This window comes from Leptonychotes weddellii, chromosome 2 (genome assembly GCF_054177405.1).
Source record: "Leptonychotes weddellii isolate Sample4059 chromosome 2, ASM5417740v2, whole genome shotgun sequence".
Taxonomy (NCBI): domain Eukaryota; kingdom Metazoa; phylum Chordata; class Mammalia; order Carnivora; family Phocidae; genus Leptonychotes; species Leptonychotes weddellii.
This window is the reverse complement of record NC_138370.1, coordinates 114,079,044-114,103,882: the sequence shown is the minus strand read 5'-3', so window position 1 is coordinate 114,103,882 and position 24,839 is coordinate 114,079,044. Positions and strand designations below refer to the sequence as shown.

Below are 24,839 nucleotides of genomic sequence, written 5' to 3'. Positions count from 1 at the left end.
TGGAGTGGGGGGTGGGGTGGGAGGAATGGGGTGACTCGGTGATAGACACTGGGGAGGGTATGTGCTCTAGTAAGCGCTGTGAATTGTGCAAGACTGTTGAATATCAGATCTGTACCTCTGAAACAAATAATGCAATATATGTTAAGAAAAAAAAAAAAGAAGAAGAAGATAGCAGGAGGGGAAGAATGAAGGGGGGGAAATCGGAGGGGTAGACGAACAATGAGAGATGATGGACTCTGAAAAGCAAACTGAGGGTTCTAGAGGGGAGGGGGTGGGAGGATGTGTTAGCCTGGTGATGGGTATTGAGGAGGGCACGTTCTGCATGGAGCACTGGGTGTTATGCATAAACAATGAATCATGGAACACTACATCTAAAACTAATGATGTAATGTATGGGGATTAACATAACAATAAAAAAATAATAAAAAAAAAGAAAACAAGAAGAGCTGAAAATTAATGAATAACCAGAATGCCACTAGATCTTTGTTTGAGATGCCAACGGGACATGCTGAACCCTTTTATAGTTGCCATATTAATGACCCCGAACATTAAGGAAAAGTTGGGTACTTTACCTATTCCCTTTGATTTAAATTATTTTACTCCCAATTTTCAAATAAAGTTAATCTGAACCCTTCATTCAGCAGCTACACACCTACCTGAATTTGTATTTCATTGCCTTTTAAGATATGTAAATGTCTTCCTATCCACTGGCTAAAAATCATAAGCAGAATTTTTAATTCTTTCCTTTTCTCCTGACTTACTGGAACATACGACTCTTAATCTAATTGGATTGTGCAAATCTCAAGGCTGTGTCTGAATCTATTCACAGGATACTGCTACAAGCAATTTGTTCAATATGAGGAACTGGAATGCATCATGTGCAACTGGTGTATTACATAACTGTATTTTATCTATTTGCAACATGTTATATTACCAGCATGTCATGACCCTTATTTCTTTAGTTCTTACTCCCCTAGGACAGCAATGAATAAAAGGAATGAAACCATTGGATGGTTTTTTGAGCAATGACCTCAAAACTAATCCCAGAAGTTGGGTGTCCACAATATGAAAAAATAAACACACCCATCACTGTTGACACTAATTGTGTCCTTCACTTGTGTCTTCTGAGAAGAAAAGCTAAGAATGAAATTGCCATGAAGAACAAGCTCCTTCTCATCACTGGGGGTGGCCTCTTCAGTGCAGGGTTGGAGTCTAGCCTGATGTGGGATAAGTGTATTTGGCCACTACCTGTAATATTCCTAGTGTGTAGAAAAAGAAGGTGGGATAATATCCTGAGACATCTAGCATCCATAACTCAGCAACAAATCTGTTTGCAGAAGTTAAGAGAAGGTAAAACATGCAAAAAAGTAGGCAAGAGGAGACTTACTTAGAATTTTCTTTTATGAGACACAATTACCAACACGTCATCACTTAACATAGCTTTATAAACTACAGGATTTGTAAATTATTAACTTTTTGAATATTTAGTCAGAGTTGGACTACTGATTAGTAAAATGCGGTACTGGTCAATCACCAGTAGGGTAAGTCTGAGTAGCAGACCCCTTTAATTCTCACACATTCTTCTATATCAGCTTCATTAGTAACAAAGTTGGTATTTAAATTTCCACATACCCAAGGCTGGCTTCACAGGCTTTTGACCTAACCAGTCACACAGGACCCCATGCTTAGATGTCCTTGTGCTTAGAGAAGTCCCTCGACTAAGTCTGATGCTCTGCCGTCCCTGTCTTGAAATTCTGATGATTTTAATGATTTTTTTTTTCACAAGGGGGTTCACATTTTCATTTTGTACTGGGCCCTGCAATTATGAAGATTGTCCTGAATATACTGCCCTTTAGCTTTTATTTCTTAAACTTGGTTTTCTTAGGTGAAGAAGAGGGATGTTATTTATTGAGTAGCTCCTCAAAACCCCAATACATTAAATCATATAAAGAAGGAATTTTTTTAATAATAAAAGGCAAAAAAATTATGGAATTGAATGACTGTACCACACAATATAGAAACTATATTAAATTGCACTACTAGGAAAACTAAGAAAATGTGGTAAAAATATGATTATAGCTAAACTTTAACATACTACTTTAGAATAGGATGGTTACTATAGTCAAAAAATTAAACAAAGACATAGAGAAATTGAGTATCCTTCCAGTAGAGATTTCCATTTTTCTATACATCCATAGAGCATTTATAAAAATAAACTGTGTGCTTAGTCACAAAGAAAATTTTAAAATCTAAAAACTTGGGAGATGTTATAGCTTACATTTGATTAGCATAATCCAATAAAATACAAAGAAATAATGAAATATTCTCCCACCAAAAATTGAGGTGAATTAAAAAATTAAATGGAGAAAAGGAATAATACAAATCCTACAGAAAAATCCAGGAGACTTATCAATCCACAGATGTTGGAGGGCTTATATACTGGGAATTGAAAAAGAAAAAACCCATTTTTTATAAAAATGAACAAACAATGGATGTGGAGAAAATAATTTTAGCACAGATTGAGACAAGGTGTTGGTAACAGATTGAGACAAGGTATTGGTAACTATGACAAAATGGACCATTAAAGACATTTAAAAGGGCAATATGTATATTAACCAATAGTAAGTCCAAGTACCCCACAAATATGAAATGATGCTCAAATTTACTACTGAAAATAATATTACACACCTACAAATATGTAATAAAAAGGGTTCTCTCAGAACTGCTGATAGAAATATACATGGCTACTGCTTTTCTGAAAAGTAATCTGGAAACAGCTATTGAAATTCTTACAATAATGTGTATTTTTTAATTTAATACTACTCCTGGGAATCTCTCACATAAAGTAAGCCAGTGGCACATAATGACATGTGTGTAAGGAAGTCTATTATAGCTTCATTAATAGTAGGCAGAGAATAAATGGCAACAGTGAATGACCATCAGTTGTAGTATAAATTATGCCACATTCACACCATGCAATATTTATTAAAAAGAATAAATCAGAGGGGCTCCTCGGTAGTTCAGTCGATTAAGCGACCAGCTCTTGATCTCAGCTCAGGTCTTCATCTCCGGGTCATGAGTTCGAGCCCTGCACTGGGCTCCATGCTGGGTGTGGAACCTACTAAAAAAAATAAAAAGGAAGAAGGAGAAGTCAGAGCTAAACAACTGATTTGAAGTGCTATCCATGAGGTGTTTGTTGTTGAGTAAAATGGCTGGCTCAACAGGTATTCATTTCACAATAGTTTTTGTAAAAGCAAAATAAGAAGAAGAAATTAAATGTATTCTAGAATAGATAAATGTCTGTATATGATTCTATGACCATGGTGAAGAAGTAGAAGGATACATACTAAGATGTTGTGAATAAGAGAATGGTATGTGCGGGAGAAGGGGAGCAGGTTATGAGTGTAAGAGGAAAAGGAGAACCAAAAATGCAAAACAAAAATTTTAAAAAGACTATACTTAGGGGTGCCAGGGTGGCTCAGTTAGTTTAGTATCTGAGCCTTGGTTTCCGCTCTGGTCATGATCTCGGGGTCCTGGGATCAGCCCAGTGTTGGGTTCCTTGCTCAGCGCAGTCTGCCTGGGATTCTCTCTCTCTTTCTCCCTCTCCCTCTACCCCTCATGCCACCTGCATTCTCTCTCTCTCAATAGATAAATAAATATAACTTGAAGTCCAGAATTGTGATGCCACCAGCTTTGGTTTTCAACATTCCTTTGGCTATTCGGGGTCTTTTCTGGTTCCATACAAATTTTAGGATTTTTGTTCCATTTCTTTGAAAAAAGTTGATGGTATTTTGATAGGGATCGAACTGCCTGTATAGATTGCTCTAGGTAGCATAGACATTTTAACAACATTTGTTCTTCCAATCCATGAGCATGGAACATTTTTCCATTTCTTTGTGTCTTCCTCAACTTCTTTCATGAGGGTTCTATAGTTTTCTGAGTACAGATCTTTGCCTCTTTAGTTGGGTTTATTCTTAGGTATCTCATGGTTTGGGGTGCAATTGTGAATGGGATCAACTCCCTAATTTCTCTTTCTTCTGTCTCATTATTAGTGTATAAAATTGCAACTGATTTCTGTGCATTGATTTTATATACTGCCACTTTGCTAAATTCTTGTATGAGTTTTAGCAATTTTGGGGTGGAGTCGTTTGGGTTTTCCACATAGAGTATCATGTCACCTACAAAGAGTGAGAGTTTGACTTCTTCTTTGCCAATTTGAATGCCTTTTACTTCTTTTTGTTGTCCAATTGCTGAGGCAGACACTTAACCGAATAAGCCACCCAAGGGCCCCTGCTGTGGGCTTTTCGTAGATGGCTTTTATGATATTGAGGTATGTTCCCTCGATCCCTACGCTGTGCAGAGTTTTAATCAAGAAAGGATGCTGTGTCAAATGTTTTTTCTGCATCTATTGAGAGGATCATATGGTTTTTGTCCTTTCTTTTATTAATGTAGTGTATCACACTGACTGATTTGCAATTGTTGAACCACCCTTGCAGCCCAGGAATAAATCCCACTTGGTTGTGGTGAATAATCCTTTTAATGTACTGTTGGATTCTACTGGCTAGTATTTTAGTGAGAATTTTTGTATCCATGTTCATCAGGGATATTTGTCTATAATTCTTTTTGGTGGGGTCTTTGTCTGGTTTTGGGATCAAGGAAATGCTGGCCTCATAGAAAGACTTTGGAAGTTTTCCATCCATTTCTATTTTTTGAAACAGCTTCAGTGCAATAGGTATGAATTCTTCTTTAAATGTTTAGTAGAATTTCCCTAGGAAGCCATCTAGCCCTGGGCTCTTGTTTGTTGGGAGGTTTTGATTACTGCTTCAATTTCCTTCCTGGCTATTGGTCTATTCAGGTTTTCTATTTCTTCTTGTTTCAGTTTTGGTAGTTTATACATCTCTAGGAATGCATCCATTTCTTCCAGACTGTCTAATTTATTGGCATATCATTGCTCATAATATGTTCTTATAATTGTATTACTTTGGTGTTGGTTGTGATCTCTCCTCTTTCATTCATGATTTTATTTATTTGGGTCGTTTCTCTTTTCTTTTTGATAAGTCTGGCCAGGGGTTTATCGATCTTATTAATTCTTTCAAAGAATCAGCTCCTAGTTTCGTTGATCTGTTCTACCGTTCTTTTGGTTTCTATTTCATTGATTTCTGCTCTAATCTTTATTAAATCTCTTCTCCTGCTGGGTTTAGGCTTTCCTTGCTGTTCTTTTTCCAGCTCCTTTAGGTGTAAGGTTAGCTTGTGTGTTTGAGACTTTTGTTTCTTGAGAAAGGCTTGTATTGCTATGTATTTCCCTCTTAGGACCACCTTTGCTGCACCCCAACAGTTTTGAAAAGTTGTGTTTTCATTTTCATTTGTTTCCATGAATTCCTTAAATTCTTCTTTAATTTCCTGCTTGACTCATTCATTCTTCAGTAGGATGATTTTTAACCTTCATGTATTTGAGTTCTTTCCAAATTTCCTCTTGTGATTGAGTTCAAGTTTCAAAGCACTGTGGTCTGAAAATATGCAGGGAATGATCCCAATCTTTTGATACTGGTTGAGACCTGATTTGTGACCCAGTATGTGATCTATTCTGGAGAATGTTCCATGTGCACTCGGGAAGAATATGTATTCTGTTGCTTTAGGATGGAATGCTCTGAATGTATCTATGAAGTCCATCTGGTCCAGTGTGTCATTCAAAGCCCTTGTTTCCTTGTTGATCTTCTGCTTAGATGATCTGTCCGCTGCAGTGAGTGGGGTGTTAAAGTCCCTTACTATTATTGTATTATTATCAATGTACTTCTTTAATTTTGTTATTAATTGGTTTATATAACTGGTTGCTCCCATGTTAGGGGCATAAATATTTACAATTGTTAGATTTTCTTGTTGGATAGACCCTTTAATTATGATATAGTGTCCTTCCTCATCTCTTATTACAGACTTTGGTTTAAAATCTAATTTGTCTGCCATAAGGACTGCTACCCCAGCTTTCCTTTGACGTCCATTAGCATGATAAATGGTTTTCCACCCCTTCACTTTCAATCTGAAGGTATCTTTGGGTCTAAAATGAATCTCTTGCAATGCATATTAATGTAGTCATCAAGACAGTATGGTACTGGCACAAAAACACATACACAGATCAATGGAACAGAATAGAGAACCCAGAAAGGGACCCTTAACTCTATGGTCAACTAATCTTTGGCTAAGCAGAGAAGAATGTCCAGTGGAAAAAAGACAGTCTCTCCAACAAATGGTGTTGGGAAAACTGGACAGCAACAGCAGAAGAGTGAAACTGGACCATTTTCTTATACCAAACAGAAAGATAAACTCAAAATGGATGAAAGACCTAAATGTGAGACAGGAATCCATCAAAATCCTTGAGGAGAACACAGGCAGCAACCTCTTTGACCTCGGCTGCAGCAACTTCCTGCTAGACACAACTCCAAAGGCAAAGGAAACAAAGGCAAAAACGAACTATTGGGACTTCATCAAGATAAAAAGCTTTTGCACAGCAAAGGAAACAGTCAACAAAACCAAAAGACAACCAACAGGATGGGAGAAGATATTTGCAAATGTCTCATCAGATAAAGGGCTAGTATCCAAAATCTATAAAGAACTTATCAAACAACACCCAAAGAACAAATAATCCAACCAAGAAATGGGCAGAAGACATGAACAGACATTTCTCCAAAGAAGACATACAAATGGTCAACAGTCACATGAAAAGATGTTCAACACCACTTGGCATCAGGGAAATACAAATCAAAACCACAATGAGATACCACCTCACACCAGTAAGAATGGCTAAAATTGACAAGTCAGGAAATGACAGATGTTGGCGAGGATGTGGAGAAAGGGGAACCCTCTTACACTGCTGGTGGGAACGCCCTCTGGAAAACAGTTTGGAGGTTCCTCAAAAAGTTGAAAATAGAGCTACCCTACGACCCAGAAATTGCACTACTAGCTATTTACCCCAAAGATAGAAATGTAGTGATCCAAAGGGTACCCTAATGTTTGTAACAGCAATGTTGACAATAGCCAAACTATGCAAAGAGCCCAGCTGTCCACTGACAGATGAATGGATAAAGAAGATGTGGAATGCTACTCAGCCATCAAAAAATGAAATCTTGCCATTTGCAACGATGTGGATGGAACCAGAGGGTATTATGCTAAGCAAAATAAGTCAATCAGACAAAGACAATTATCAGATGATCTCACTCATGTGGAATTTAAAAAACAAAACAGAGGATCATAGGGGAAGGGAGTTAAAAATAAAACAAGATGAAATCAGAGAGGGCGATAAACCATAAGAGACTCTTAATCATAGGAAACAAACTGAGGGTTGTTGGAGGGAAAGGGGTGGGGGGAATGGGGTAACTGGGTGATGAACATTAGGACGGCACATGATGTAATGAGCACTGGGTGTTATATAAGACTGATGAATCACTGAACTCTACCTCTGAAACTAATAATACACTCTATGTTAATTAATTGAATTAAAAAAATAACAAAATAATCTTGTCACTTCAAGGAAAACAGTGACAGTATTTGTTGCCAATGATAAAATTTAAGATTTCAGACAAAAATGAGAATTTTGGAAAACTTGCATCTGCAACTGTGAGCCTGACAACTTCCCAATACTCAAAGATTTTTCTGATGAAATAGGTAGTAATAATAACAAAAATGATTTTTTTAAAAATTATATAATTAAATGTGCAAATATTTAAAAAAATAAAATCTTTAAAAAAGAATGTACTTAAAATAACCAGCATTTATAATACAATCTGTATTATGTATTAATGTAAAATCATTACCATGTTTAACAAAATTAAAAAAAGAAAACCCAGTGCCTATTGCCCATATGCAGGTCTTCCAGGAGAAATTCCAACTGAAGGCAAAACATGGCATTTAGTCCACCTGGGAACAATCCCAGCTCCTTGTCCTAGCCCTGGCCTCATTTCTGCCTCATTTCCTTTCTCTGAAATTTTAGTTCCAACATAATGTGGTTGAAATTTCCACAGCTGGGTAGGAAATGGGTGTACCTCCAGAAGGGTGGAAATAGTATGAATGCAAAAATACATTAAGTGCTTAATGGTATGAAGTTTCCTTTTTGGGGTGAAGAAAATGTTTTGGAACTATATAGAGGTGATGGTTGAACAATACTGTAAATGTACTAAATGCTGCTGAATTTTAAAATGGTTAATTTTATTTAAAGTAAATACTTTTCTCAATAAAAAAGGCATGAAGAATGTTATGGACAGGGGCGCCTGGGTGGCTCAGTCGTTAAGCATCTGCCTTCGGCTCAGGTCATGATCCCAGGGTCCTGGGATCGAGCCCCGCATCAGGCTCCCTGCTCTGCGGAAGCCTGCTTCTCCCTCTCCACTCCCCCTGCTTGTGTTCCCTCTCTAGCTGTGTCTCTCTCTGTCAAATAAATAAAATCTTAAAAAAAAAAAAAAAAGAATGTTATGGACAAATATATTTTGGGGTGCTATTTCTGAACTTAACTCAAAAGTCACAGTCCCTTGGATGCGTATGCCAGATATGTAGACAGGTGTGAGATAATCTAATTTAATCATTTTCTAGTTTACCTTTGAAATTTAGTTCTTGAATCTTTCAAAGGTATTATTAGCTCACCTTCATGACACAAACTGTAGGCAAGTGACTAAAAGACACATAATTAACCCTGCAATGTTAATATATTCAGCTGACAGATCCTAGTATTCAAGAATACTATGTCCTCTTGCCATATAAAAACCTCACTCATCTTTTTCTGGAAAGCATGCCTTAGCACAAGTGCCCTGAACCTACAAGCAGCTCTCCTGGTACTTAGGACTTGTAGTTCAAGTCCTGTGTCCTAGCACTCCTGGTGATCAGACACACAGAAAGACCTATGGGAATTAAGTATAGACTTTAGAGGTAGTGGGTGGAGAGAGAGCTCATACCCAAGAAAGGGCTACTGATGCTTGCTCAAAATGACCATGCTCCTACTTTACTAGGGAATAAACTCTGTACAAAATCCTGTAGAAATTTACACTCAGAATTGACATCCTTCCATCTATATAGACTCCTATATATTTTTTTTTTTTTACTGAAGTATATAGTTCACATACAATATTATATTAGTTTCAGGTGTACAATATAGTGATTTGACAATTCTATACATTACGCTATGTTCATCATGATTAAGTGTAGTTACCATCTGTCACTATATGATGCTATTACAATATTATTGACTATATTTCCTATGCTGCACTTTCCATAGTGTAAAGTGTGTCTTATTTATTTTATAACTGGAAGTTTTTACCTCTTAATCCCATTCTCCTATTTTGCCTATCCCTCCACCCCCTCTCCCCTCCCAACCACCAGTTTTTTCTCTGTATTTCCAAGTCCGTTTTTGTTTTGTTTTTTTAGATTCCACCTAAATATGAAATCATATGGTATTTGTCTTTCTCTCACTTATTTCACTTAACATAATGCCATTTAGGTCCACTCATGTTGTCACAAATGGCAAGATTTCATTCATTTTTATGGCTGAGTCATATTCCATTGTACATATCTATACCACAACTTCTTTTTTTTAAAAGATTTTATTTATTTATTTGACAGAGAGAGACACAGCGAGAGAAGGAACACAAGCAGGGGGAGTGGGAGAGGGAGAAGCAGGCTTCCTGCTGAGCAGGGAGCCTGAGGCAGGGCTCGATCCCAGTACCCTGGGATCATAACCTGAGCCGAAGTCAAGACACTTAACAACAGCCACTGAGGGGCCCCTATACCACATCTTTATCCATTCATGTATCAGTGGACATTTCGGTTGTTCTGTATCTTGGCTATTCTAATAATGCTGTGATGAACATAAGGGTGCATGTGTCTTTTTATGTTTTGTGTGAATTAGTGTTTTGTTTTCTTTGGGTAAATAACCAGAAGTGGAAATGCTGGATCATGCTGTATTTCTATTTTTAATTTTTTTTGAGAAACCTCCATACTATTTTCCATGTCTGCACCTATTTACATTCCCACTACTAGTCCATGAGGGTTCCTTTTTCTCCACATCCTTGCCAACACCTATTATTTGTCTTTTTGATACTAGCCATTCTGACAGGTGTGGGTGACATCTCAGTGTGGTTTGGATTTGCATTTTCCTAATGATTAATGATGCTGAGCATCTTTATAGTATCTGATGGCCATCTGTATGTCTTCATTGGAAAAAAGGTCCATCTAGTTTTTCTGCTCATCTTTAAATTGGATTATCTGGTGTTTTTTGTGGTTTTTATGTGTGTGTGTGTGTGTATGTTCAGCTGTATTTTTTTTTTCAGTTTGAAGTTTTTTTAATACATTTTGCTTATTAACCCTTTACTGTATATATCATTTATAAATATGTTCTCCCATTCAGTAGGCTGCCTTTTCATTTTGTTGATAGTTTCTTTCTCTGTGCAAAAGCTTTTTAATTTGATGTAGTTCCAATTGTTTATTTTTGTTTCTGTTGCCCTTGTCTGGTGAGACAGATCCAAAAAAAAAATACTGCTAAGACCAATATCCAAGAGTTTACCACCTTTATTTTAAGGAGTTTAATGGCTTCATGTCTTACATTTAGGTCTTTAATCCATTTTGTGTTCATTTTTGTATGGTGTTAAGAAAGTGGTCCAGTTTCATTCTTTTGCATGTAGTTGTCCAGTTTTGGACACCTACTTTTATTTATTGAAAAGAACTGTCTTTTCCCCATTGTATAATTTTTGCCTGCTTTGTCATAAGTTAATTGACTATAAAAGTGTAGGTTTATTTCTGGGCTCTCTATTCTGTTACACCGATCTCTGTGTCTATTTTTGTGCCAATACAAAATGTGATATCATCCCATTTTGGTTGCTATAGCTTTGTTGTATAGTTTGAAATCTGGGAGTGTGATACCTCCAGCTTTGTTTTTCTTTCTCAAGACTGCTTTGGCTATTTGAGGTCTTTTGTGGTTCCATACAAACTTCAGAATTATTTGTTCTAGTTACATGAAAAATGCTATTCATATTTTGATAGGGATTGCACTGAATCTGTAGATTGCTTTGAGTGGTATGGACATTTTAACAATTTTAATTCTTCCAATCCATGAACAAAGAATATCTTTCCATTTATTTGTGTTATCTTCAATTTCTTTCATCAGTGTCTTATGGTTTTCAGAGTACAGGTCTTTCACCTTCTTCGTTAAATTCACTTCAAGCTATTTTATTCTTTAGATGCAATTATAAATGGGATTTTTTTCTTAATTTCTTTTTCTACTAGTTCATTATTAGTGTATATGAATACAACAGATTTCTATATATTAATTTTATATCCTGCGGTATTATTCAAATAGTTATTTGCTGGAGTCTTCAGGGTTTTCATATATAGTATTATATCATCTGCAAATAGCAAAAGTTTTATTTTTTCTTGTCTGATTCCAGTACTTTGTTGAATAAAAGTGGCAAGAGTGGGCATCCTTGTCTTGTTCCTGGTATTTGAGGAAAAGCTTTTGGCTTTTCTCCATTGAGTATAATGTTAGTTGTGGGTTTGTCATATATGGCCTGTATTATGTTGAGGTATGTTTCTTCTATACTCAGTTTGTTACTTAGCTCACCATTCTTAAACCAAAAGCCAGGTAAAATGGATAACTGCCTCTCAGAACAGTCCCTTCAGCGCTACTCACCTCCAAGCCAACTGCATATTGTTTCCTCCCACACTGCATTAACTTAAAATAAATCCATGTACTCCTACACAAACACTACGATAGCCATCATAATACTTCCTGGCTTTCATTCTACCCCACGCCTCAAACACAGATGATTTCCCTGGGAAATTTTTTTTACACATCAACTTACTACATGTGGTAACTCTTTCCAGGAAGAAAATGTAGCTTGTGTAAGCTAATTTAAGGGGAACTTTAGTGTAAATGGAAAATTGATCCAACATCTCCAATCTGGATTCTTAGACTTTCTTCTTTTTCCTAATGTTTTTATCCTTTTGAGCTTCCTAATACAGTTTTGATTCCATTAGTTAATATCCTTTCTTTCCATATTTGTAACAACCTAGTTTCTATTTCCTTTCACCCTATTCATTCTATTCCAGCCAATCCTAGATCTAATTTACTATTTGGCTTCCTCATTCTTATATACGGGTTTTCAGTGCTTCCGGAAGAAGTAACACAAAAGCATAGACTGGTATCATTACAACTCATGAGTCTATGTTAGGCACCTGTCCACTGTTAGAACTGGAGTTGGCTTCTTGGCAAATAAGGTACATCCAAGCTGAGGTTAAGGAAAAGCAGAAACCAAGAATCTTATGGAGGAAGCCTGTTTGCAGAGAGGAGAACAGAACAGACAGGGAGGGGAGATCACATAGAGAGATGCAGACTGAGTCAAAGGGAGAAGGGGCTAACTCTGACATTCCAGTTTTGCTATGTTGCTCTAAATCTCCCCTTTTTTGAGGTAGCTTGAGGAGATTTTTGTTCCCTGAAAACATATGATTCCTTATAAAATACGGGCCTAACTTTACAGACACTTTGGTTTCTGCACCTGCCAGACTGACTATGCCCAAGTTCATTCTGCTGGACAATTTGGTTTCCATTGGCCACCACTTTCTCAACTAACCCATGTATTTGCATTATGATATAACTTTTTAAATGTGTCTATTAGTATTTTCTCATTAGACTGCAAGTTCTAAATTGCATCTTTCATTTCTTTTTATACCTGTGAATGTATAGTCTAGAGCTCTATGACCATATTCATAGTAGATGATCTTTAGATATTTACTGAAAAAATAAATAAATGACTCATTCATTATTAGTCTTCAGAAAGATGATAATAGCAAGAAGCTCTAGAGTCTTAGTGCTCAGAAAGGATAAGAAATGAGAGAGGAAGAAACACAAATGAAAGAAATACTGGCATTACTTCCACCAAAATTCAAAAGAAGAACAGGAGGATAGGCCAACAGATTGAGCCATTCCTGAGGCCAAAGCATGAGACAGGCAGGAATGGTCTTCCAGCACTCTAGGTCTCTGCATTTAATCTCCCCTTCTGACCTGCCATTGACATTCAAAGGGTACCAAAATAAAAGTGAGCAGAAATATCTAATTATATTTACATTTTAAAGGCAGGGGAAAATATATTTGCAGAACTGAACATTGTTTTACCAGTAACCTTACTACCTGCAATCTAAAGACATTATCACGTTAGTTTATTTTGTTTTGTTTGCTGTGCTTATTTCTGGAATTGTGGTTTCTCTTTAGAATAGCTTCAGAGTGGAAACATGTGAATACTCCTGAGTTATTAAAACAACCACTACAGTCTTCACATTCAAATGTGTCAAATATAAAAGGTAACTACTTTACTAAGCTATGAACATAATATTTGGAGGCAGAAAATAAGAGGAAAGAAGTCTCTACAAGAAATGCCTACAAGTGATGAAATGCCTACACTTGCAAGAAATGCCTAAAAGTGATCCAACCTTCTGCTCTTTAAAGTTTGGGCATCTAAAGAGAAACATCATGGGGCCACAACTTCATCTGGTTAAATATATGGTTTTAAAACACTAAGCTATTCATTTACAGGTTTCTCCTTAAATTTTCAACCACATTTTTAAGCACAAAACTTAGTGGTTCATGAGTTAACAAGATGCCACCAAAGAAAACATTGCTTCATGGGTGTTGCTCTTGAGATCCTTGGAAATGTCAGAATGCAATGGTCCTCCTCTTCCCACAAAGTGACCCTTTAAATTTGAAAGGCATTGGTTTGCTAATGGTTGGTTTCAGACTGCAGTGTTCCACAAACTGTTTTGTTCTTTCTCTATGGTCTGGTAATGATATGCCTCAAGGAATGGTGGCTGATATTCTTTTCATTTTCCTCCCTAATTTTCTCACTAAAATGTTTAATTAGTGAAAAGGCAACATATTTATAGATATAATTAAACAGTACAGGAAGGACTGTTTTAAATATATGCACAACATGTTATATTTAGATATATACACACACATATATTTAAAGGATACTTCAAGTTCATACATATGTGATTCAGAAAACTGTACAACTAGGCAGGGCATGATAAAAGTGAAATGATACATGAACAACAAATTCTTTGAGATGTTCCAAGATAAAAAGAATATATTATGTAAAAATTATAAAATATTTAAGATACCAGAAATGAAATATAGTAATGGCTTACAATAACAGACATTATCCACTCATTTCTCATAAGGACTTTAAAATAGGTATCGGGGCGCCTGGGTGGCTCAGTTCTTAAGCGTCTGCCTTCGGCTCAGGTCATGATCCCAGGGTCCTGGGATCGAGCCCCGCATCCGGCTCCCTGCTCAGCAGGAAGCCTGCTTCTCCTCCCACTCCCCCTGCTTGTGTTCCTGCTCTCGCTATCTCTCCCTCTCCGTCAAATAAATAAATAAAATCTTTAAAAAATAAATAAATAAAAAATAAAATAGGTATCATAATCCCCATATTAAAAATATGGAAGCTGAAGATGAGAGAAGCTAAAATGAGTTTTAATTCTAATAAAAGATGTATGAAGAGTTATGTCATCAATTTCTAAATTAACTATTTGCTCTTACAACATTTAAAGGTGACAATGTAGTGAAAATCAGTGACATAATATTTTGAACAAGACTAATGCTCTGTAGTCAAATTTGGTTTCTAAATTTCTTAATAGGAAGTCCCAAACCAGGAGTTAATGCAGGCTGAAAAGAAAGGTCCTGGAATCAGGAGAACAAAGGAAGAGATAATGTACTCCAAAGGGTTATAGAACTATGAAAAATAAATATCACAAATAATGTGTGAGAATAAATTTTTTGTAGAGTAATTCAGTAAATCATGTAAATAAAAATAATTAAATATAAAAGTTAATTTAATTTAAAGTAAGAACAGTATTGTTTTATTTTTTGTTAAGATTTTATTTATTTGACAGAAAAAGAATGACAGAGAGAGCACACAAGCAGGGGGAGCAGCAGGCAGAGGGGGAAGGAGAAGCAAGCTCCCTGCTGAGCAGAGAGCCCAAATGCAGGGCTTGATCCCAAGACCCTGGGATCATGACCTGAGCCGAAAGCAGACACTTAACCAACTGAGCCACCCAGGCAACACAGAATAGTATTATTTCATTTAAAGGTATATATATCTTTTAAGATTTATTTATTTTAGAGAGAGAGAGCGAGAGCACATGCACATGAGTGGGAGAGGTGGGGGAGAGAGAATTTCAAGCAGACTCCACGCTCAGCATGGAGCCTGAGGCCAGGGTCAATCTCACAACCCTGAGATCATGACCCGAGCTGCAACCAAGAGGATGCTTAACCAACTGCACCACCCAGGTACTCTGTATTACATTTAATACAAGAGTCCAATTAACAAGTCCTATCAGTAACAACTGGCCACCTAGATAAATGAAAATTTAAGATATTAGAGAACAAAAATTCTTAGTTACACCTGAAATGCTTTATTCATTTCCTATGCTCACAAAGTTAAAACAAGAAGTGAGATCTTCATTTTCACACAAATTTGCAGCAGATATATTTCCAAGCTCAAATTACAATTCCAGCAGTGTTTGTTAGACCTGGATACAAGTATAAAGAAAATTTTCATATTTCAACATTCATTGAGTAAAAACGAAAAATTCATTTAACTGAATTTTAATGAAAGCAACTGAAGAGCTTCTATCTAAATACCTTCAATTGAATGTGATTAATCTATAATATAAGATTATATTATAGGTGGCTTCTCTGAGCCACCTTTAACTCAGCACATTCCAGCTTACCCTTTCCCAGCTACTCTGTCAGGACCTATCGGCCTTAGCATCTTCTTGAGGTATACTTAATATACAAGAACTTTGCACATATTTAATGTGTACATTTTGATGAGTTTGGACATATGCATATACCTGTGACACCATCACCACAATCAATCAGATGCACACCAACCTGATGGAGTAGACAAACAGGACAATCTTGGGTGGCTGTCTTCAAAAACCTGTACTTGTTTTCTCAAGGTCACATAGCTCTGCATCAGATAGCAACAGAGCTTCAGCAATAACAGCAGATGCCATCTTAGATTAATTAAAAGTGGAGCCCAATGTGGGGCTTAAACTCACCACCCTGAGATCAAGACCTGACCTGAGACCAAGAGTTGGATGCTTAACTGACTGAGCCACTCAGGAGCCCCTAAAGGACTACATTTTAAATACAGTTTAGAAACTATTCTTTTATATACACTTGCACCATGGAAAAAGTTGAAAGTTGTGACTTTGACATAAGTAGCAGTCAGCATCAGGTGAAATAGAGACAGTAGTAGACTGACCAGGGGAGGACAGCTGCTTCTATAGATGTGTAAGGGGTTCTCTGGAGGCAGCAACACTCTTCTGAGTTTAAATGTATTTTTTATCTCTAATATACAGAAGTTTGGAAATTCAGTAACACCTTAATTATTATTATATGAAAGTAGAATTAAAGAAGAATTGTGTTTGTTTAGGAAGCAAAAATATAGGAGTGGACTTTTTGATCAATTTGGCTGCTTTCTCAAAGGCAATTTTTACTTATTTATGATAGTTCTGTCCATGTCTGTTGAATGAGGTTAAAAGCATATGGATCTCTGAAAATGTGAGTAGTACTATTCCCAAATGGCTGAAACAAAATGGGTAAAGAAAAGCCTGCTGGGTAGGTGAAAAAGTTAAGATAGTTTTTCCTGTTCTTATTGAACCTCAAGCAAAATGAGAGGACCAAGGCCAGCTTTTTCTCCACCTATCTGGAGTTAATAATGTGAAGACGAATTTGAATTACTCTTTGTAACCAACTCATATGATTATTACCGACAGGAGAGGTAATCAATACTAGCAAGATGAGATCATCATCAGTGATGACTTCCAACCTCATCTACTTTGAAGGTCTTTGAGTAAAGCATGGCTCTTGGGGGGCTGAAATGAAAAACAGAGAGAGTGAAAGAGAAGGAAGTCACTGCCCTCAACTTCTTTCATTAATTTGCTTACCATACAAAGAAATAAGTGGAAATGCTGACAAATGTTATCTGTGAATGCTTTAGATTTTGTTCTTGTTGTTTGGTTTTGGTTTGCCCCTTAATGCCATGGCTTTATGTGACTACTAGTTGAATATCTTTGCATTCAAAGCTTTGGGTCATAGAATCTTAAGATTACTAGGGTAATACTGTTGCTTACGATTTTATATTTGTTGAGGATTTAAAACAAAAACAAAAGAAAATAAACCGATTGCTCTGTTAATACCTGCTAAAAAAATCGATAATGTAATGGCAAGCTATAAGGCAAATATCAAGGGACTAATCTAATAGAATTCTATAAATGTCTTCCAAATGGACAAACATGCTCAATTAAAATAACATGCTAATGGACTAATGTCAGCACTTGGGAGGACCTGTCTGTGTGAACAGACATTTTCAGAGATAAAAAATGCAAAATCTCATTTCATTCATTGATGTATCTTTGCAATCAATTTCAATGAGAGAGAACACTAGCACTGAACATTTTACAACATTTAAAGAAATATGTATAATTTGTACTTCAGAAAAGAAAGAAGACTTAATTGACATTGATGTGGATTTCTAATTTCTTATCCAATCTGAAATCTTTGTTCTTTATAGTATTTGGTGTAGCTGGAACTCTCAGCCAGTCATGCTGGTGAGTACTCTACCCACCACTGTACCATTACACAGTGGACATTACAGCCAGCTGCACTGGGGGCCAGCCCCATCACCAGCATACCCACAACAGTAACAGCCAGTCACAACACAAGGGTGCATACAGCCCTCACAGGGCATACCTCTGGAGTGCTTGGTTCTGGTGACCAGGAGGATTGTACCTCTGGGCCCCACAAAATACCCTCTACATTAGGCAACTACCTTCAAAATCAGGAGATGTAGCTGAACCTACCTATTACACAGAAACAAACACAGAAGAGTTACACAAAATGAGGAGACAGAGGAACATATGCCAAATAAAAGAATAAGACAAACTTCAGAAAAAGAACTAAACAAAATGGAGATAAGCAATCTACTTGACAAAGAGTTCAAAGTATTGGTTATAAAGATACTCACTGAATTTGGAAAAAAAGAGTGGATGAACACAATGAGATCTTCAGAAAAGAGACAGAAAATACAAAAAAGAACAAATCACAGCTGAAAAACAAAATAACTGAAATGAAAAATACACTAGAGAAAAACCAACAACAGATTAAAAGATGCAGAAGAACAGATCAGTGATCTGGAAGATGGGGTAATGGAAATGAAACTGGGCAGCAAAAAGAAAAAAGAATTTCTGAAAGTGAAGATAGGTTAAGGGACCTCTGGGACAACATCAAGAATACTAATATTTGCATTACAGAGTTCTCAGAAGGAGAAAAGACAGAGAAAGGGGCAGAAAACTTATTTGAAGAAATAAGTCCTGAAAACTTCCCTAACCTAAGGAGGGAAAAAGACATCCAGGTCCAGGAAGCATAGAAAGCACCAAACAATATGAATCCAAAAAGGCCCACACCAAGACACATACTAATTAAAATGTCAAAAATTACAGATAGAGAATCTTAAAAGCAGCAAGAGAAAAGCAAATAGTTATGTAGAAGGGAACACCCATAAGACTATCAGCTTATTTTTCAGCAAAAACTTTGCAGGCCAGAAGGCAGTAGTATGATATACTCAAACTGTCAAAAGAAAAAAATCCAGGGCACCTGGGTGGCTCAGTTGGTTAAGTGACTACCTTTGGCTCAGGTCATGATCCTGGAGTCCCAGGATCAAGCCCCACATCGGGCTCCTGGCTCAGCGGGGAGCCTGCTTCTCCCTCTGATCCTCTCCCCTCTCATGGTCTCTCTCACTCTCTCTCAAATAAATAAATAAAATCTTAAAAAAACAAAACAAAACACTTCCAAGAATACTCTACCCAGCAAGGTTATCATTTAGAATTGAAAAAGAGATAAAGAGTTTCCTAGAGAAACGAAAGTTAAAGGAGTTCATCACTATGAAACAGACCTTACAAGAAATGTTAAAGGGACTTCTTTAAGTGGAAAAGAAGAGGACATAACTAGAAGTAAGAAAATAATGAAAGAAAACACTTCACTGGTAAAAGCAAACATATAGTGAAAGTAGTAGATCAATCACTTGTGAAACTAATATGAAAGTTAAAAGTAGTAAAATCAACTCTATCTACAATAATAAATTCAGGATTCACAAAATGAAGAGATGGAAAACATGACATCAAATACATAAAACATGGGGGGAGGAGGTAAAAATACAGTGCTTTTACAATGTGCTAAAACTTAAGTAACCACTGAACTTAAAATGGAGTGCTATATACATAGGGTGTTATAAATGAACCTCATGGTAACCACAATCAAAAATCTATAATAAGTACATTAAAAAGTAAAGAAAAAGGAAGCCAAGCATAACACTAAGAAAGTCATCAATCATAGGGAAGAGAACAAGAGAAGAAAGCAGAAAAGAATTATAAAAACAACCAGAAAACAATTAACAAGATGGCAGTAAGTAGACACCTATCAATAATTACTTTAAATGTAAATAGACTAAATGTTCCCATCAAAAAGATATTCCGTGGAAGTAGAAATGAAAAAAAAAAAAAACTGGGGTAGCAATACTCATATAAGACAAAATATGTTTTAAAACAGAGACTGGAAAGAAAAAAAGAAGGGCATTATATAATAATAAAGGAATCAATCCACCAAGATCAATATAACAATTGCCTCTACACAACATAGAAGCACCTAAATATATAAAGTGTTAACAGACATAGTGGGAGAAATTGACAGTAATAGAATAATAGCAGGAGACTTTAATATCCCACTTACATTAATGAATAGATCATCCAGACAGAAAATCAATAAGGGAACAGTGGCTCTGAACAACACATTAGACCAGGTAGATTACCAGATATATACAGAATATTCTTAAAAAACCAGCAGAATACACATTCTTTTGAAGTGCACATGGAACATTCTCCAGGACTGATCACACTAGGCTACAAAACAAGTCTCAATAAATTTTTAAAAGATTGAAATCGTAACAGATAGGAGCATGAGAAGATGGTGGAAGAGGAGAATCCTAAGCTCACCTCATCCCATGGATACATCTAGACAATATCCACATCACTGTTACTAACCCAGAAAATGGACCAAAGACTGATAGAACAGACTCTCTCTGGTTAATCATAGAGAGGAAGCCACACCAAAAAAAAAAAAAAAAAAGTAAGGACAGAGACATGGTGGGTAACCAAACTAACCTGTGAAACTAACCACAAAAAGGAGAATCACCACAAGCACGGAGAAGAGAGAGAAAAAGACCACACACCAGGCACCCCAGACACGAGGGACCTGCACTGGGAAGACGAGTGCCCATAACATTCAGCTTTGAAAACCAGAGGGGGTTAACTTTGAGAGTTTCTATAGTCAGTGGGGCTTAACACCCAGAATTTTAAAAATCAGAGGGCTTGACTCTAGGAGAGCCAGAGGGCCACAGAAAACAGTCCCCGCCCTTAAAAAGACAGGATAACAAACAACCCCTCCTAGATACAGTATAGAAGGAGCAATTTAAGAAGCACATGGGGTAAGTGGGAAGGTTTATTTGCTAATCTCAGAAACTGCAATGAAGAGGCAGAAATCTTTAAGTCACTTCTCCAAGAACAAAAGAGCTGATGGGTGCCATTTCTTTACCCTGCTCCCCCTCCCCAGCCTAGATACCCAGACACCTGTGGGAACCAGAGCGAACACTCACCACCTAACATGTTGACACCATGCACCCTGCCCCGCTGTTCTCCTGCAGACTCACCCCACCCAATCCAACCCACTCAGTAGGAGCCCATCCAAAGTGGCACCTGTTAGTGCAAGTCCAGACAGTGGCCAGAATCACTCCAAAGTGACTCTTGTCCTGGGGAGAGGGGAAGATAACCATACACACCAGTGTGACCACAGCCCCAGCAGTGGGCTGGGGACAGACATCTGAGATGACTGCCAACCCTGCCCACTGACAAAAACCTCACAGGGGGCATCACAAAGAGAGATCCTTGTAGTTTAGAGTCAATGCAACCCCAAAAGACACTGGAGGCAGACATCTGGCCTGACTGCAGGCTGTACCCACCAACAAAAGCCTCAGGGGACAATGTAGGGAAAGTATCCTGCAGTTTGGTGTAACCACAGTTACAGCAAACAAGCCAAGGGCAGGTATGTGGTCTGACCCAACTACAAACCAAAGGTAGCCCCAGACTGGCCCTTTAACAACACAGGGACCAAACACTGCCCAGAACAGACAAAAAGGACTATTGCAGCAAATTGTACTGAAGGCAAGCAAGACTCAACCACAACAGCAGGGTACACAAAACACATGAGAGACACCCTTGAAGAGCATGTCTCTGATGGACAGAAGACACTGTACTTCAGGTTACCACAGGACCTCTTCTTCATAAGGCCGTTACTTTCAAGATCAAGAGACATAGTGGACTTTCCTAATACACAGAAAAAGAGAGTTAGACAAAAGAGGTGACAAAGGAATATGTCCCAAATGAAAGAACAGGACAAAATCACAGCAAAAGAGCTAAATGAAACAGAGACAAGCAACATGTCTGATAGATAATTCAAAGTAACAGTCATAAAGATATTTACAGGACTTGAGAAAAGAGTGGAGGATCTCACTGAGACCTTCAACAAAGAGGAAATATAAAAAAGAATCAATTAGAGATGAAAAGCTCAGTAACTGAAATTAAAAATATACTGGAGGGAATAAATAGTAGACCAGAGGAATCAGAGGAATGGATCAGGAGGCTGGAAGACAGAGTAATGGAAAGCAACCAAGCTGAACAGGAAAAAGAAAAAGAAAAATTGAGAATAGGTTGAGGGAACTCAGCAACACCATCAAGTGTAATAACACTTGCATTATAGGGATCCCAAGAGAAAAGAGAAAAAAGGGGGCAGAAAATTGATTCAAAGAGATAACAGCTAAAAACTTCCCAAGCCTGGGAAAGGAAACAGAAATCCAGATGTAGGAGGCACAGAGAACCCCCAACAAAATCAACCCAAGAAGGTTCACATCAAAACACATAATTATTAAAATGGCAAAAAGTATTGAAAAAAGAGAGAATTTTAAAAGGAGGAAGAGAAAAGAAAACAGTTAAATACAAGGGAAACCCCATAAGGTTATCAGCTGAGTTTTCAGCAGGAAAGAAGGGAGTGAAATGATATATTCAAAGTGCTGAAAGGAAAACATCTGCAACCAAGAATACTGTATCCAGAAAGGCTATCATTCAGAACAGAAGGAGAGATAGGGTTTCCCAGACAAACAAAAGTTAAAGGAATCTATCACCACTAAACTAGCCTTACAAAAAACATTAAAGGAAATTCTTTGAGTGGAAAAAAAAGGCCATAATCAGGGGCAAGAAAATTAGGAAAGAAAAAAATTTCACAACTATATATAAACATAACAAAAGTAGCAGATTAATCACTTATAAAAGCAGTACACAGGTTAAAGCACAAAAGCAGTAAAATCAATTTATCCATAAAAATCACTCAAGTGATTCACAAAAGGATATAAAGAATAACTTCATATACATAAAACATGGGAGGGGAGTAAAAATGTACTGTTTTTAGAATGGGTTTAAACTTAAGCAATCATCAACTTAATACAGACTGCTGGATGCATAAGATGCTATACATGAACTTAATAGTAACCACAAATCAAAAAAACTAATAGATACGCAAAAATAAAGTGAAAAAAATCCAAGCATATCACTAAAGAAAGCCATCAAACCACAAGGGACAAGAGCAAGAGAAAAAAGGAATGGAAAAGAAATACAGAAACAACTGCAAAATAAGTAACAAATGGCAATAAACATACCTATCAATAATTACTTTGACTATAAATAGACTAAATGCTCCAACAAAAAACACAGAATAATTGAAAGGATAAAAAAGCAAGACCCATCATACGCTGCCTACAAGAGACTCACTTCAGACCTAAAAACATATACAGACTGAAAAATGAAGGGATGGGAAAATATTTACCATGCAAATTGGAGTAGCAATACTCATACTGGACAAAACAGACTTTAAAACAAAGCCTATAATAAGAGACAAGGAAAGACACTACACAATGATAAAACAATCCAACAAGAGGGAGTAATAATTTTAAATATTTATGCACCCAACATGGGAGCACCTAAATACATAAAGTAACTATTATCACACATAAGGAAAGAAATTTACAGTAATACAATAATAGTAGAGGACTTTAACAGCCCACTTAGGTCAATGGATAGATCATCCAGACAGAAAATCAACAAGTAAACAGTGGGCTCTGAATGATACATTGAACGAGATGGACGTAACAGATATATTCAGAACATTCCATCCTAAATAGGAGAATATAGATTCTTTTTAAAAAATTTTTTTTATTAATATATAATGTCTTATTTGTTTCAGAGGTACAGGTCTGTGATTCATTGGTCTTACACAGCTCACAGCGCTCACCATAGTACTTACCCTCCCCAATGCCCATCACCCAGACACCCCATTCCTCCCATACCCCTCCACTCCAGCAACCCTCAGTTTGTGTCCTGAGATTAAGAGTCTCTTATGCTTTGTCTCCCTCTTTGGTTTTGTCTTGTTTCATTTTTCCCTCCCTTCCCCTATGATCCTATGTCTTGTTTCTCAAATTCCTCATATCAGTGAGATCATGATACTTGTCTTTCTCTGATTGACTTATTTTGCTTAGCATAATACCCTCTAGTTCCATCCACGTCATTGCAAATGGCAAGATTTCACTTTTTGGATGGCTGTATAATATTCCATTGTATATATATATACCACATCTTCTTTATCCATTCATCTGTCAATGGACATCTTGGCTATTTCCATAGTTTGGCTATTGTGGACATTGCTGTTATGAACATTGAGGTGCATGTGCCCCTCTGGATCACTACATTTGTATCTTTGGGGTAAATACTCAGTAGTGCAATTGCTGGGTCATAGGGTAGCTCTATTTTCAACTTTTTGAGGAGCCTCCATACTGTTTTCCAGAGTGGCTGCACCAGCTTGCATTCCCACCAACAGTGTAGGAGGGTTCCCCTTTCTCTGCATCCTTGCCAACATCTGTCATTTCCTGAATTGTTAATTTTAGCCATTCTGACTGGTGTGAGGTGGTATCTTATTGAGGTTTTGATTTGGATTTCCCTGATGCCGAGTGATGTGGAGCACATCTTTCTGTGTCTGCTGGCCATTTGAATGTCTTCTTTGCAGAAATGTCTGTTCATGTCTTCTGCCCATTTCTTGATTGGATTATTTGTTCTTTGGGTATTGAGTTTGATAAGTTCTTTATAGATTTTGGATACTAGACCTTTATTTGATATGTCATTTGCAAATATCTTCTCCCATTCTGTCGGTGACTTTTTGGTTTTGTTGGCTGTTTCCTTTGCTGTGCAAAAGCTTTTTATCCTTATGAAGTCCCAATAGTTCATTTTTGCCCTTGCTTCCCTTGCCTTCGGCGATGGTTCTAGGAAGAAATTGCTGCGGCTGAGATCGAAGAGGTTGCTGTCCGTGTTCTCCTCAAGGATTTTGATGGATTCCTGTCTCACATTTAGGTCTTTAATCCATTTTGAGTCTATTTTTGTGTGTGGTATAAGGAAATGGTCCAGTTTCATTCTTCTGCGTGTGGCTGTCCAATTTTCCCAACACCATTTGTTGAAGAGACTTTTTTCCATCGGACATTCTTTCCTGCTTTGTTGAAGATTAGTTGACCATAGAGTTGAGGGTCCAATTTATGGGCTCTCTATTCTGTTCCGTTGATCTATGTGTCTGTTTTTGTGCCAGTACCATACTGTCTTGA

General features: G+C 37.1%; 1 protein-coding gene and 1 long non-coding RNA gene across 2 annotated transcripts in view; one reads left to right on the top strand and one right to left on the bottom strand.

Annotated features, from left to right (window-relative positions):
* LOC102748592 (putative E3 ubiquitin-protein ligase HERC6) overlaps positions 1 to 24,839 on the top strand; it is a 580,669-nt gene that overhangs the window by 48,417 nt on the left and 507,413 nt on the right. The window lies entirely within an intron of this gene.
* Positions 2,952 to 24,839, bottom strand: part of LOC145720166 (uncharacterized) — a 68,405-nt gene continuing 46,517 nt past the window's right edge. The window contains exon 3 of the long non-coding RNA XR_014142940.1: positions 2,952 to 3,121. This is a non-coding gene — a long non-coding RNA (uncharacterized LOC145720166). The remainder of the gene's footprint in view (positions 3,122 to 24,839) is intronic.